Below are 16,972 nucleotides of genomic sequence, written 5' to 3' on the forward strand. Positions count from 1 at the left end.
TGACCTCTTGTGGAGTTGAAGGTTGTACCCTCAACTCGAGCTTTGTAATTTTGAGGTTTAGCTCAAACTGAACCTTGTCCATCTCTGTCCGAGCATCGTGCACACCTGCAACCAACTTCTGAATCTTGGCCTCCATAGGTGCTTCTTCGGGCATGTGCAGTTCTAGAATGGTTATGCATGCCTCTTCTACCACCACTATTGTGTGCTCGTTCTTCTCTTGGACCTTCTTCCAGGTTTCTATTGTGGATGTTTTCTTAATGAACAATTGTTCATTGTTAACCTTCTAATCCCTGATCACACTAAGTACATGCAATTGGGTTTGGAGCCTGATTATTTTATGTATTCAAAGGTATCATTGCATTGGACCCTAGTTCATAATCCCATAAAATATACGCTGCAAAGGGGGTCCAGGGGGGGCGGCTGTCACCTTTGGGTGCCCCCCCTGGCAAGGGATCTAGGGTAGCACCCTCGAAGCTAAAAATAGATGTAAAATTGCCTTGTAAAATGTTGTAATTTTGTAGTTAGTTTGGGCCGTTCATTAGGCGGAGATCTGACGGTAGAAGTTATGTTTAATTTAGGGTTTTTTGCCCTAGAAGGCAACCCCTCGCTATATATAATGAAATTGTATTTCATCTATGTAGATCTATATTCTGAGTGAGGAAGAGAGAGGAGATTGAGAGAGAAGAGGGAATTACAGCATATTTGCTGTAGGCTGTATCTCTTCAATTTTCTGGATAATATAAAAGGAAGGACTGGCTGTTTCTCCATGGACATAGCCCAAACTGGGTGAAACACCTATATATGTGTCTTTATATTTATGCAATATTTTATGTGATCCATTGCTCTGTAATATATAATTTCTAACAACTGGTATCAGAGTAAACTCGCAGGAGAGAATGGATCCTGGTTTGAGTGGGAGAAATGGCAGAAGATGGTAGGTTTAGGGTCGAAAAAATTAATGGCCAAAACTACCAGCTGTGGAAGATGCAGATGGAAGATTGTTTGTATGAGAGAGATCTGTACCAACCATTGAGTGGAAAGGCAAAGAAGCCGACATGTTTGACAGACACAGAATGGGATATTATCGACAGAAGAGCACTTGGAGCAATATGACTGAGCCTAGCAGCGTTGGTAGCATTTAATATTTCAAAGGAAATGACAACAGAGGGTTTAATGTCAACATTGGCCAAAATATATGAAAAACCCTTGGCCTTGAATAAGATATTTGTTATGAAGCATTTATTTAATATGAAGATGTCAGAAGGAGGATCTTTTGTTGATCATTTAAATAATTTATTACAGTTATTAGTCAGTTAAGTTATGTAGGGGTAACTTTTGATGATGAAGTTAGTGCTTTGTCATTTATGTGCTCATTGCCAAAAATTTGGAATGGTTTAGTTATGGCCATTAGTAACTCTGTCTTTGGATCTAGTACTTTAATGTTTGATGATGTTGTCGGTGCAATCCTTAGCGAGGAAATGCGACGGAAAAGCTCTGGTGAGACATCAGGTAATGCTTTGACTAGAGAGACTAGGGGAAGAAAAATTGAAAGAGGAAAGAGCTCTAGATATCGCAGTAAGTCAAGAAAAGAAAAATCCAAGTCCAGATTGGGGATAGTGTGCTGGAAATGTGGGAAGTAAGGACACCTGAAGAAAGTTTGCAAGTCTCGGAAGGGAAAACAATGAGACGTGCATCAAGAAAATAAACATGAAGCGAATGTAACATGTGATGTGTTGCAAGATGCTTTGATTCTTTCATTAGAAAATATTATTGATGCCTGGGTGGTAGATTCAGGTGCCTCATTCCATGCCACACCTGATAGGAAACATTTTCATGATTATGTTCAAGGAGATTTTGGACAGGTTCGATTGGGTGACGATAAACCCTGTAAAATCATTGGAATGGGTACAATTTTCATAAAACAGTAGAATGGAAAGCAATGGCTATTGAAGGAGGTGAGACATGTTCCATATCTGAAGAAAAATCTTATTTAAACAGGGCAGTTGGGAGGTGAAGGTTGCGAACTAATTTCACAAATAAAACCTGGAAGGTCACTAAAGGAGCCCTGGTAATAGAAAAAGGAGAAAAGGTTGGTACATTGTATTTATGCAATGGTATTTATAATTATGTTAATGATTTAACCTCTACAGGAGCAAATACGACATTGTGGCATCATAGGCTTGGCACATGAGTGAGAAGGGGATGCAGATCCTTCACTCAAGAAATTTGTTGCCAGGTTTGAAGCATGTTGATTTGGATTTCTGTGAAAATTGTGTTTATGGAAAATAGAAGAGAATCAGATTTCTCAAAGTTGGGAAACAAAAGAAGAGCGAAAAAATAGATCTTGTGCATATAGATGTATGGGGACCTACTCAGGTATCATCTCTCAGTGGCTTTCGTTATTTGGTTACTTTTATTGATGATGCAACTAGAAAAACCTGGATTTATTATATTCGAAATAAATATGATGTATTTGATACTTTCAAGAAATGGAAAGCTTTGGTTGAAAATGAGACACGAAAAAGATTGAAGTGTCTCAAATTAGACAATGGAGGTGAATATTGCAGTAAAGAGTTTAATAGGTACTGTTCATAAAATGGAATTCGCATAGAGAAGACAGTTCCAGGAACACCACAACAAAATGGTGTGTCAGAAAGGATGAATGGGACAATCATGGAAAGTGCAAGGTGCATGAGATTGCATGCAGGATTGCCTTTACAATTTTGGGTAGATGTTGTAGATACTGTTGTTTATCTAATAAACATAGGGCCTTCAAGTTCATTGGATGGTGGTATTCCAGAGGAGGCATGGACAGGTAAAAAGGTAAAATACTTTTTTTTAAATACTTCTGGTTGTGAAGCCTTTGTCCACATTAATAAAGAAAATAGAACAAAGCTTGAGGAAAAATCAAAGAAATGTACCTGTATTGGATATGGTGTTAATGATTTTGGTTATCGCTTTTATGATTATGAAAAACACAAAATCATTGGGAGCAGAGATGTCATATTCAATGAAAAGGTTTTGTATAAGGATCAATTGCAAGAAAAGAAATAGGAAAAGGAAAGCAGAGAATACATATTGTTTGAAGAGATCACAGAAAAAGTGATGGTGCCTGAAAATCATAATGATCAATAGCTAGAACAACAACCACAACAGCAACAAGCACCTCAAACACATGAAAATGGTGTTAGAAGATCTACCAAGATAATAGACCCCTTGAACGATACACTTCTTCATTATATTATGTATTGTTGACTGATTCTAGTGAACCAAAATGTTATGAAGAAGCAGTGTAGGTAGAAACCAGGAAGAAGTGGGAGCAAGCCATGAAAGAAGAGATGGACTCCTTAGCACATAACCAGACTTGGGACTTAGTCAGGTTTCCTGTAGGTAAAACAACATTGCAAAATAAATGGGGTTACAGGTTGAAGGAAGAATATGGAGGTAGACAAAGGTATAAAGCTAGACTTGTGGTGAAGGGGTTTGCACAGAAAAAGGGTATAGACTTTGATGAGATATTTTCTCCAGTTGTTAAAATGACTTCAATCAGAAATATTTTAAGTCTAGTAGCAGCTCAAGATTTTCATCTTGAGCAGTTAGATGTAAAGACAACTTTTCTCCATGGGGATTTGGAGGAAGAGATATATATGCAGCAGCCACAAGGATATGAGGTAAAAGGGAAGGGGAAACTAGTGTGCAGGTTGAAGAAGAGCTTGTATGGCTTAAAACAGACTCCAAGGCAGTGGTATCTAAAATTTGACAGGTTTATGTATGAACAAGGTTATACTAGATGTCACTGTAATCATTTTGTTTATCTCAAAAGACAAAATGATGGCAACTATATCATATTGTTATTGTATGTAGATGACATGCTTGTTGCAGGTTCTAACATGCAGGAAATAAATGTGCTCAAAAGAAAATTAGCAAAATCATTTGCAATGAAGGATTTCAGTGTTGCAAAACAAATCCTTGGTATGAGAATAACTAGAGACAGGAAGAATTAAAAATTAACATTGTATTAGAGTGAGTACATACAAAAGGTGTTGAAAAGGTTTACTATGCAGATTGCAAAACTAGTTATTATACCTTTGGTTAGCCATTTCAAACTAAGTAAAGAAATTTGTCCCAAGACTCAGGAAGAAATGGCTGATATGTATAAAGTTCCATATGCATCAGTAGTTGGAAGCTTAATGCATGCAATGTTCTACATAAGCCCTGATATTTCACATGCAATGGAAGTTGTAAGTAGGTACATAAAAAATCTAGGAAAAGAACATTGGATGGCAATAAAGTGGATTCTCAGGTATTTGAGAGGTACCACAAATCAAGTATTATGCTTTGGTGGTTAAAACATTGCTCTATAGGGATATGTTGATGCAGATATTGCGGGTGATAGAGATAACAGGAAGAGAACCACAAGGTATGGTTTTATTGTAGGTGGAACAATTGCCAATTAGGTCTCAAAACTACAGTGTTGTTACACTCTCAACAACAGAAGTAGAGTATGTTGTTGCTACAGAGGCTAGTAAAGAAATGATTTGGTTACAAAGGTTTCTGGATGAATTGGATAAGAAGCAGGAGTTGGCTAGGTTATACAGTGACAGCCAGAGTGCCATACATCTTGTAAAGAAATCTACATTTCATTCCAATACTAAACATATAAATGTCAAGTACCATTTCACACGGTCAGCATTGGAAGATGGACATTTGAAGATGGAAAAGATACACACTATCCAGAATCCTATAGGTATGTTAACAAAAGTTGTAACCAGGGAGAAACTGAGAGTCTGCTTAGTTTCAGTTGGTCTTCAAGTATGATGAAGAAGATGAGAAACAACCAAGTACAAAGTGGAGTCATTGTCCAACAAATGAAGCAGTGGTGGAGTTTCTATAATCAGTCTCCAAGTGGGACATTGATGGGTGTGGAGCCTAATTATCTTATGTATTCAAAGGTATTGCCGCATTGGACTCCAGTTCGTAATGGGGCGACAAAGCCACCCATAAAATATACGCTATAGGGGGGGTCTAGGGGGGACAGGTGAGACCTTTGGGAACCCCCCTGGTAAAGGATCGGGGGCAGTGCCCCGAAGCTAAAAATAGATGTAAAATTGCCTGGCAAAATGTTGTAATTTCGTAGTCAATCTAGGTTGTTCATTAGGCAGAGATCTGATGGTAGAAGTTATGTTTAATTTAGGGTTTTTTGCCCTAGAAGGCAACCCCTCGCTATATATGAGGGAATTGTATTGCGTCTATGTAGATCTGTATTCTGAGTGAGGAAGAGAGAGGAGATTGAGAGAGAAGAGGGAATTACAACTGATCTATTGTAGGTTGTATCTCTTTAATTTGTTGGATAATATAAAAGGAAGGATTGGCTTTTTCTCCATGGATGTAACCCAAATTGGGTGAACCACCTATATCTATGTCTCTCTTGTTTTAGGTGTTTTTTGTGTTTATATTTCTGAAATATTTTATGTGTTCCATTGCTCTATAATATATAATTTTCTAACACTTTAGTGGTACATTGCGTCACTGCCTACTTAACCTGTTCTACCAGCTGCTCCGTTGTTGGTCCTGCGCTATTTGCCTAGATCTTTTGTTGTATTGTCTGTACGCTAGTCAACTTTTCCTCAATGGTGGCAGTGAGCACATAAGCCTCATCCAGCCAACAATCTGCTCTTGAGTACTGCCTCTCTTCATTGCGCTGCATCCGTATGTTCTTTCAATTCCTTTGCCTCCTATAGCTTTTCCAATTTTTGCGTGATTATTTCTAAGCTTATAAAGGAGTCAAGTTAGGTAAACAATTGTTTATGGATTCTCACAGTCAAATGTCATTATTCAAACAAATTATAGGATGTATATTTAGAATAAAACTTGTTTTTTGGTCTAAGGATTCCCCCCTATAAAGAGGAAGGTCATTATGGTGTCATCCCTCTTTTACAAACATTAAATTGCAAATATTAAGTCATAAAATAAGACCTTAGTTAGAAATAGTTTGAAAAATTGCAAATATAAGGCTCAAGTTAGAAATTTTAAAATCTTGGTCAAGGAACTCGATCCAAATATACATGCCATTTTTTCCTTTGTACTTCTTTCAAATGGAAATTGAAGCATGAAGGTGTCACATTGAAGGTTGTGATTTCAACTTAAGACTGTAAGTAAGTTCAATCATCAAATTCTAAATTCTATGCCTATCGGTACATCATGTCATGTCATAACTTCAATATTTAATTAAATTTTAATGATAAGAATTTCATCCCATACATGTTATAGATTAACATAACCACTTGGGAACTCCACTCTTGTGATGTTTTCAAGGTCTTCTTTTAAATATGTTTCTTTTCCTATTTTATCATAGTAAAAAATATTGAAGAAACATTAAATCAATATGTTTATGCATTATTGCATATTAAATATGGTATATTGAGCTTGATAAAAACATATTAAATATTTTAAATTTGGATGTAAGGTACTTTGGTTACTGCACAATTTAATTTACTTTGCTACATCTACTTAACAATACTTAACAAGACACAATGCAAGGCTATTGCATCTCTCATAAAGTGGTCATAATAATTATTTTCCATAGATTGTAATGACTAAAATGTGCCAAGTGATTTATGGGATTTTGACACGAATTGTAGAAACTTAACTTTATTACTTATATTTTTTATTGGATTTATTCTTTTTATTGTTTTGATTGCTTCAGGTAGTTCTAGATTATGTTTATCTGGCTACATGTACTGCGGTTACATCCTTCCTTTGTAAGATATTACCTCCCACTTTTACTTTATGATTTAGATTTTTATGACCATGATTCTTGTTTCAATCCCCCAATTTTTGCTTCTTATTATTTTTGTTATGTAGTCTTGTTATAAAAAATTAGTTAATTGATCGTGAAATTAAAATTTTCTTTTTCTAGGGTGATCATGATAATTCATGATCTGACTTATTACTTTTTGTGATGAAGAGGTGGCCTTTTGGATGTACACGAGGGAAAGGTAGGCTGCTCGTATTTGGAGTTTCTACTTAAAATCTATTCTAAAGCAGCATATTGAATTTTTTGATATTGAGATCTCAACGGAAGAGGTTATTGGAAGGATGTGAGGGGACACTATCCTTATTCAGAATGTGATGGGTGAAAAGGTAAATAGTAATTGTTATTACATCACTTCCTTTTAAGAAACCCAACCTAGGTAAACATGCATTGGATTCATAGCTAAAATGTCCATTAGAATGATATCAAATTACTCACGAAAAGAAAACAACAATAAACATGCATTTCTCTATCTAGCCATCCACTAACCCCATAAACTGCATCAATCACTTATTGATACTATGAAAATGTACATTTGGTTGATGCAACCCTACTAGCCTACATGTTTTCTCTTTATCAATGAATTATCTTACATAACAAGATTAATCACTATCTACTTCCTACGCCATGTAATGCATGGCTTGTATTTCACATACTAACAACATACTCCGTTATACATAGAAACATCATATGGTCCATAACTACTCTTCTAAAATTCATTAACCTAATAGATTAGTGTTAGATATTCGAATCACAAACTATACTTATGTCTCAACTAATTCATTTAGTCTTGCAAGTTGGTTATAGATAATTAATTATAACCTTTGAAGGTTAACTGGCATATGTGGACACATTGAAAGGGTTTGTAAGGATAACCATGCTGATATGGCACTCTTCCACTTAGAAAACTGTCATTATCCATGCGTAGAATTCTTAATGAAATATACAAGAAAAAATAAAATTTCTCTATCATGGACAAACTATAGGGTATTTTCTATGCAAGAAAATTGGATATATGATATTTATGAGGTTAGCCAAAACATTCATACATTATTTATAAAAAAATAATAAAGTGATTCTATTTCAAATAATCAATAGAACAATATATAATAGCCATTATATATATATATATATATATATATATATATATATATATATATATATATGATGACATGATGACATGGATTTATGTTTGGGTGTTTATAAGTCGCATCAGGTGGGTTCAAAGGATAAACATGCTAACGTGTCACTCTTTTCGCTTATAAGACTATTATAACTAGTTGGTGTGATGTTTAATATAAAAAATAAGAGAAACAATAAAATCTCAATGTAATGGGAAAACTTGAGAATTTTTAGTTCTTGGAAATTCCACAGTAGCCATTTTTGAGTCAACTTTTCGAGTTGAAAACAAGACTCATCATCAAGACAAATTCCTACAAAGAAGTGCTAGAAGGAAGGGCATAAATATGGGCTGGTAGAAATCAAATTGGAAGGAACCGACCAACAAAACAAAAAGAATTATTAATAATTATTATAATTTTTTATAGTTAATATAATAGTGAAAGTTAATAATAGGTTAATTATTTATTTTTATTGTTAATAATTAATAATAAAGTTAATTATAATTTTTCATTATTATTAGAATTAATTACTATTATTATTAGTATTAATTACTTAATTAATACTAATAATGAAGCTAATTAATATTAATAATAATGTTAATAATTATTATTATAAATGTCCTAAGTTAATAATAATAATAATAATAATTATTATTATTATTATTATTATTAATTATTATTATTATTAATATAATAATTTATTATTAAAATGGGATTAGGGTTAATTATTTTATTTTAGTTTAGATGATATGATAATAAGTCAGGGACAGAATGGAAGAAAAAGGAGAAGGGGGATGTAGTGAAAAAAATTAGAGGGGAAAGAAAATGATAGAGAGGGGGGAAGAGGGAAGGTCAACAGAGGTATAAAGTGCAGATGGGAACAATGGAGAGAAGTTAAATTAGGGTGGCAAGGCTAGGGTACTTGAGTGAATAACAAGATTCAGGTCCTACTTACTTCGATGTACCCATCTCTATTAAGATTGCGAGAATGCTTTATAATTTCGATAGCTTCACAAATCTTTCGCTTATACTAATGTTTTCCTTTGAAAATTATATTTGTGTCCTCACGGAAGAGATAGTCACATGCCTTTGATGAGTGATATGCAAGAGAAAAATATCTAGTTCTACCATTCTTAATGTCAGTGCCATGTTCCTTGAGTCTAATTTTGAAGAATCTTCCTATTTCTCCAATACAAAATTTTCTACATGAAAACAAAACCTTATAAACACCTTTGTGTTGGAAGTGATCAATATTGTCTTTAATAGATCTCATCTTTTTCCTGATGGTAGTTAAGGGTTTCAAAGAGGTACCAATGTTTTTCTTTTTGAGAACCATGGTAAGCTTAATAGTGACACCTTCTATGTATGGTAGATAGGTTGTATTATTAGAAGGTTGGGAGGTTGCTGAAGAGGGTCTATATCCATATCTAGTTCTCACTCTATTGATGGTTTTTATGATGTCTTTATTTTTATAACCAATTCTAGAAAATAATTTCTTGAGATAATTTATCCCTTCTTCAAGATGTTCCTTGTCTGATATTTTCAATTATATAGTGAAGAGGGTTTTAAGAACACTCATCTTCTGTGTTGCATGACGGTGTGATTCTGCATGAAGGTAGTTATCTGTATGTTCTTTCTTCCTGAACACCTTGTGTCCTAATGATCCATATTCATTCCTAAGGAGGAGAATGTCAAGAAATGGGATGCAATTGTTTTCTTCAACCTCCGTAGTGAACTTGATGTGTTCAAATAAGCTGTTAAGGTGGTCTAGAAAGTTTCTTAACTCCTTGCCTCCATGTGGCCAATTCATTGGTGTCATCAGCAAACCTAATCCATAATTTATGTTTCATAGGGTAGGTTTTCGGGGCTTTCTTTTCAAAAATTTTGTAAGATTTAAACCATAAAATGTGAGATATGATCTTCTTTATAAAAAAATTGTTCTAACATTATTTCCCAAATATTTTGAAGCAATTCTACTTTTCATTTTCAAAGAAAGATGATATTTAAAGGAAAATAAATGACACTTGCATTTGACTATTGCTACCACTACAGAGAAATGAAAATTTACAAAATGAATTGCATATTGATCTGTATCTCCCCACAATATCAATATTTACTCTATATCCATAAACATATAAGTTACGATAGTATAACTAATCATCAACTATCTATCTATAATTGAAGGTTATAACTAGTGGTGTAATTACATTTCTCTAACCACCAACATCCCCCCCCCCTCCTCCACTGAATTAGATTAGTTGAATTCTCCAACATATAACTCTCCTAGTTTTTTCCTAGGACATTCAAAATCATTTGTTTTGATGGCTTCATGAATATTTCAACCAATTTTTCTTGTGATTTACATGGTTCTAAATAAGTATCCCCTTATTTACAAGCTCTCTAATAACATTATATGTAGTATCTATATGTTTTCCTTTTTGGTGAAAAACATGATTTTTGGGTAGTGTTATAGGTAAGTTGTTTCCATAGCATGTTGGGTTGGTTCTTCTTATCTTTAGTTGAAGATCCTCGAGAACTCAATGCAACCACATTACTTGATAGGATGCTATTATTGTTGTTAAATACTTTGTCTCTTCTAATGAGAGCATCACAATGACTTGTTTCATGGATGCATGGAAAACATATTGTGAAGTTGTTTTCCTATCATATATATTATCTGCAAAGTCACTATCCATGTAGCCAATCAAAAATAATTATTTATAAAATTCCATATTGCATTGTTATTATAATGTATTTAAGAATTCATTTTCCAAATTTCCAATTCATGTCTTTAGGTGTGTCCATAAATCTAGAAATAAATCTAAATACATATTTAATATCTAGTATAGTAGTAGTGAGATCAATGAGACTCTCAACTAATTTCTAGAATGATTTCAAATCTACATTTTCATCTTTGTCTTATTTTCTGAGTTTAGTTCCTATTCATATAGTGTGGGTGTTTCTTTATAATATTTCATTTTAAATATTTTTAAAAAGTCAAATGCATATTTTGTTTCACATATAAAAATTCCATGTTATGACTTATTTACCTCTATATCAAGGAAAAAATTCATAAAGCCTAAATAAGTCATCTCAAACTTCTTTTTATAATATATTAAAACTCATTCAACAACAAAGCTCTCATATAAATCACATCATTGAAATATAGGAAATAATTTAAAATTTGGCCATTTTGTTTTACCTTTGTGTAAAGTGTAGGGTTGCTATTGCTTTTTCCCAAACCTATGTTGATCATATATGAATTTATCATTTTCCAGTAAGCTCTTAGAGATTCTTTTATGTCCATGAAGAGCTTTCTTTAACCTATACACTTTGCCTTCATGTCCTTTGATTTCAAATCATGGTGGTTACTACACATAAGCCTTTTCTTTCAAAACACAATTTAGAAATATAGATTTCACATCCATTCGGTACACCTTCCATTAGTTTTGGGAGACTAATGCTAAAGCTACTTATAATATTTTTAATCTAGAAATAGATGCAAATGTTTATCCAATGTCAGGTCAGGATTGTTGTTAAAACCCCTTTTCTACTATTCTTGCCTTATATCTATCCACTTCACCTTTTTCATCCAATCTTGTTTTATAAACTCATTTCACTCCAATATATTCTATGTTTGGTTAAGTCTACTATATTTTGTGTGTCATTTCTCTAAATGGCATCTATTTCCTCATCCATTTCCTTAACCCATTATTCATCTTTAATTGCTTCTTAAAAAAATGTGATTAGTGAATAATGCATCATTTAAATAAGCACCTAAATTTTCATATATATCTTCCATATTTCCCATCTTTCAATGAATTGACTCAAAACTATGATTATATTGTGGAGTAGGAATACACAAAATTAATTAGTTTCATTGTTCTCCTCGAGTTGAATTTCTTGGAGTCCTTGATGGAGTACTCATGCCTAGTGATAGCACTTGTGAACCTTGTTGTTCAACTTCTTCTTTTATTTCTCCTTCAATGTGAAAAATTGTCGTTTCAATGGTTATGGACTTGTTAATACTTCTATCCCATGCATGTTCTTCTTTAAAATATACATCTAAGCATATGATCACTTTCTTGGTCACTTGACTGTACAATTTGTAATCTTTGGAATACTCATTATATCAAATGAAAAATACATTTTTTTTGTTGTCATCTAGTTTGATCTTGTATTTTTTAGGTACATGGGCATAAGCTATGTAACCAAAAACTTTGAAATGTGGTACAAAAAAAATCTTACTAAATGATGTTGATAGTCTCACTTGCCCCAAAATTCACTAACACTTGGGTACTAAGCAGAATAGTCCACATGACCATTGATGGTCCACATGACCATTGTTGTGACCAACAACCCAAAGCCTAGATGCTAGGTCTGTCAAACTCCTCACAACTATTGACACTCTCTTTATTTTAATCAAGGGCATAAACAAATATGACATGGTGATGGTGGTAGCAAAACTTACAAATACCATGAAATGGATCATCTATCAGGTCCGTTAGTAGACAAGATCAATTTGCTCGCAAATTTAGACACATCCACAATTGGCCAATGGAATTGAAAAAGAAGCAATTATCATGAAAACTTTTCATATTGTATCATTAACTAATGGGATTTCCTCGTCACTTGTTAGTGCTCACTAGATTTTGTGCTTTCCTAATAGGGTGGTGGTGGTATGATAGGGCTATAGTTTCCATGGAATATCTCTTCTATTGGGATCATTAGTTGATGTAACCACTTATTAGATCAAATCGGAAAATGTTTGATTGGCCAATTTCCATGCCATCTCTAATAGCCTCATGGCTAGATGATGGAAAGGATTAATAGGAAAATAATATGTCACTATCAATTCACAAAGATCATTGTGAAATAGAATTTAGTTAAGTGTTTGTTCATTGAACCTTTACTTTTGTGACTCGAACCTTCTTGCTTTGTGCTCGCCTGGTCCACCTGCAAAAGCACCAATTTTAGGTTGCAACTCAATCCACATTCAGCCACAGTAAATTCATTCAAACATACAATACAAAAGAAAATGTAATATTATTAGGAAAGGAATTATAAGATTGAGCTTGACTCAACTTTATTTGCAATTTTGTCTCCTATTTGTGCTTATTCAGTGCAATTTCTTTCTTTTCCTCTCCAATCTCAGTTTCTCCCTCTCTTTGAGAAATATCTTTCTCATCTCTTTTATTACATATAATAAAATATCTATTAAAATAATATCCAGCAAAATGTAAAGCTAACCTCCATTAATTTCCTTAAATGTCTAGATTTCCCTGTTACCTAAGAATTTGATAACATCTTCTCTAACTACATAGATTCTCTTCTAACTATGACTTAAATGTTACAAATTAAAACGGTTGAGTATCCCAACTTCCTTGGGTAAAAAAATTAGGGAACCCACTCCCTTGGTAAATGTTTTTTGACCCAAGAGGTCAAAAGAGGTCTTCACTCGTAGACTCTCCTACATCGGTCTTTTGGGAATGAAAAGAACTATTCATCAGCGTCTCAACACTTGTGACATACTTCATAATATCTTCTACTGTCATCCATGTAAAATATTTTCTATTTGTTGTTTCTATTTAACCAAATACTTAAGATAGTGTTTACCTCTAGTTTTATTAACTACTTTCCGACCCAATGTTGCTTCAATTTATTTTTGAGGTTCTTTGGGAAATTCTTCTTCCACTTGTTAGTTTTATCTTCATCACTTATAGGTGTGTCTATTGTAATATTATGTGGTCCGTTGAAGGGGTACAAGTCTGATACATTGAGAATTGGTGATGTTCCAATGTCGTTAGGGAGTTCCAAAGCATTGGAATAAAATTTCCTCAAATTTGTGCATGGACCAATTTTCTTGAGGTTGAGTTTGTTGTATGTACATACAAGAAACCTCTTCTTCCTCGAGTATGCCATAACTAATTCACCAACCTGAAAGTCCAGTTGTCTTCCTTTCATGTTTTCTCTTTTTTTGTACTTCATCATTATCATACAATTGTTGCTTGACTCTTTCCTACAATTCTTGCATTCTTGTTATAAAATATTCACAATCTACACTCTCGAGCTCCCTCTTTCCCAAATTCCTTAGTTCATACACTCTATTTCCATCCAATATTTGGAATGGAATAATTCATGTAATTCTTTTAGGTGAGTCGTTGTAGGAAAACTTATCTTGAGCAAGTACTTGATCTCACTGTTTTGGACGTTCATTCACCATATTCTTCAAAATTATTCCTAAGCTTCTAATCACCATTTTTTTCTATTCATATGTTTATGGACGATAATTTGAATTGAAGTTGAAATTGGTTCCTATTTTCTTCGAGAAGATTTTCTAAAGTGGCCTACAAACCTCATATCCTTGTTTGATAGTAAGCTTCTAGGAAACCCATCCAGTCTTACAAATTATTTAAACAATAGATTTGTAACACTGATTGTAGGAATACTTCTTATATAAGAGATAAAAATTTCCATATTTGAAAACCTATTTGCAACAATAAAAATGGAATCATTACCTCTCGATGTTCGAGGTAATCCAAAAAAAGGTCCATCCTAACAGAATCCCAAGGCTTGCTAGAGATTCACAATGGTAGGTACAATCTTGCATTTTGGCTTCTTCCTTTTCCTAGTTCCATACTCTCCATCTTTCCATAAACATGTTTACATTATCTTGCATACCTAACCAAAGATAAAAGGAATTTAATTGAACAAGGGTTTTATCAGGGCCAAAGTGTCCTAATAATCCTCTGTTGTGCTTCTTCTTTAATAAGTTGTCCCTCATGGAACATATGGGTATGGAAATCTTATTATCCTTGAACAACAAACCTTCTTGAATCATATAACTGGATCATTGAGTTATATTCATGATCACTAGGTTTTCACAAGTTATATATGCTTCTTTGAAGTCTACATCACTCTTATACATTTCCTTGACTAGTTGATGAATTCCAAATACACTAATTTGAAACTCTTTTAGAATTAAGATAATTATAATTAAAGCATCAATTATTTTATTTGAAGACCCACTAGTACGTTTAATTAAAAAAGTAAAGTTATGTAGAAATTCCACCAATTTGGCATGTTTCTTGCTCAACTTTGGCTAGTTTCTTATGAAGTGTAGAGCATGATTATTATTAAGTAAAATAAACTCTTTGGGAATGAAGTAATGCCTCCATTATTTTAAAGCTTTAACAATAGCATAAAATTCTTTGTCATAAGAATAATATTATTGCTTTGATTCATTCAACTTTTCACTAGAGTAAGCAACTAGCTTTCCTTCTTGACTCAAAACAACTCTAATGACAACTCCACTTACATCTATTTCAACCTAAAAATATTTACTAAAATATGGTAGGGATAAAATTGGATGCTTAATGATCTTTTGCTTCAAAAATTTAAAATTTCTATTAGCGACGGCACAATCCATCTAAAATGTTGTTTACTTTTGTTAATAGTTTCTAAAATGGGAGCACAAATATTGTTAAAGTTCTTAATAAATTTTATGTAAAATCTTGCAAAACAATGGAAGCTTCTTATGAGGCCTTTTATTAGGAAGTGGAAATGTATACATGATTGTGATCTTGTTGATGACCCTTGGATCAATGCACACTCTCCATCCACCATCCTTGTTTGGACTGAGAAGTATTTGTACAACATAGGGACTTAAAATTTATTTGATAAGGCCTTTATCCAATAGCTCTTGAACTTTCCTCTTTAATTCCTCAATTTGTTATGGAGTCATCCTATACGCTTCTTTTTCTGGAAGATTTGATCTTGGGATTAAGTCTATGTGATGACTAGCACTTCTAATCGGACGAAAACTATCTGGTAACTCATCAACAAACTCATTCAATATACTTATAATTTATTCAAGTAAATCATATAGATTTTTCCTTTGAAGGATTATTTGAGGATTCACAATTAAAGCACAATGTACCTCATTTTTCTTTTATCCCTTGCAACAATAATTTCCCACTCATAAACAATACACTTGGATTAGCTTCATCTTTGGTCCCTTCAACTAGAAAGGGTAGCAAGGTATGTTTATAACCATGTTTCTCAAGAGTATATGTATTTATTTTTCCATCATGTATAACTTTCTATAATATTTCCATGGCCTTCCCAACAAAACATGGAAAACATCCATTGGCATCACATCACATACAATCTCATCTTTATATTTCCCAATTTGAAATTCTACTTTGCATTCTTCATAAACTAGAACTTGATAACCTTTTTGTAACCATGATATCTTTTAAGGAATAGGGTATGTTATCATTTTCAAATCTAACTTCTTTACCATTTCAGTGGAAACTAAGTTGTCTATGCTACCAACATCAATTACAACTTTATAACACTTACATTTAGATTTGTACATAGTCTTGAACACACTCTTCCACTGAGAAGGTTCCTTAACTTCCTTCTCTAACTTGATCAACACTCTTTTTATTAGAAGAGACTCCCCTACTTTAGAAAATTCATGAGATGTAGTTGGATTTGCATTCTCCTCCTTTGTTTTTGTGACATGGGAACCTCTCTAGTTTCTTGATGCTTTTTTAGGACATTCCCAAGACATATGGCCTAATTTTCTACATCTATAATATCTGGGATGATAGTCTCTACCTAAAACTCTACTTCTAGAAAATCATCCCCTTCCTCTCAAATCATCCCTTCCCATTGAACTCCTTCTCTCTTCTCTTAGATATTGAAATATTCCACTTCTTTTTATGTGTCATTTTCTTCTTGCGAGACTTCTTCCTTTACCTCTCCAACTCTACTTCCTAGCAATATTCTCTACTTCCTTAAGGATAAAGTGCATCCTCAATTTTCCTTAAGGATAATATGTTAATCTCATCTTGGATATCATATATCAAACCATTAATGTATCTTGTGACTTTCTCAGCATCCTCCTTTACATGACAAGATCTATTGTTCAATTTGTAAGATTTAGTGTATTCTTTAACTAACATAGACTTTTATCTAAGATTTTGTAATTGTTTAAAAATATTTAATGATACTATTTGGGTAAGAACAT

At 33.2% G+C, this 16,972-nt stretch overlaps 1 pseudogene; it reads left to right on the top strand.

Moving 5' to 3' along the window:
* Positions 1 to 16,972, top strand: part of LOC149171804 (ABC transporter B family member 4-like) — a 91,755-nt pseudogene that overhangs the window by 38,935 nt on the left and 35,848 nt on the right.

Source organism: Pinus tabuliformis, chromosome 4_2 (genome assembly GCF_031772625.1).
Source record: "Pinus tabuliformis cultivar Carrire ecotype Pingquan chromosome 4_2, CPIR1, whole genome shotgun sequence".
NCBI lineage: Eukaryota > Viridiplantae > Streptophyta > Pinopsida > Pinales > Pinaceae > Pinus > Pinus tabuliformis.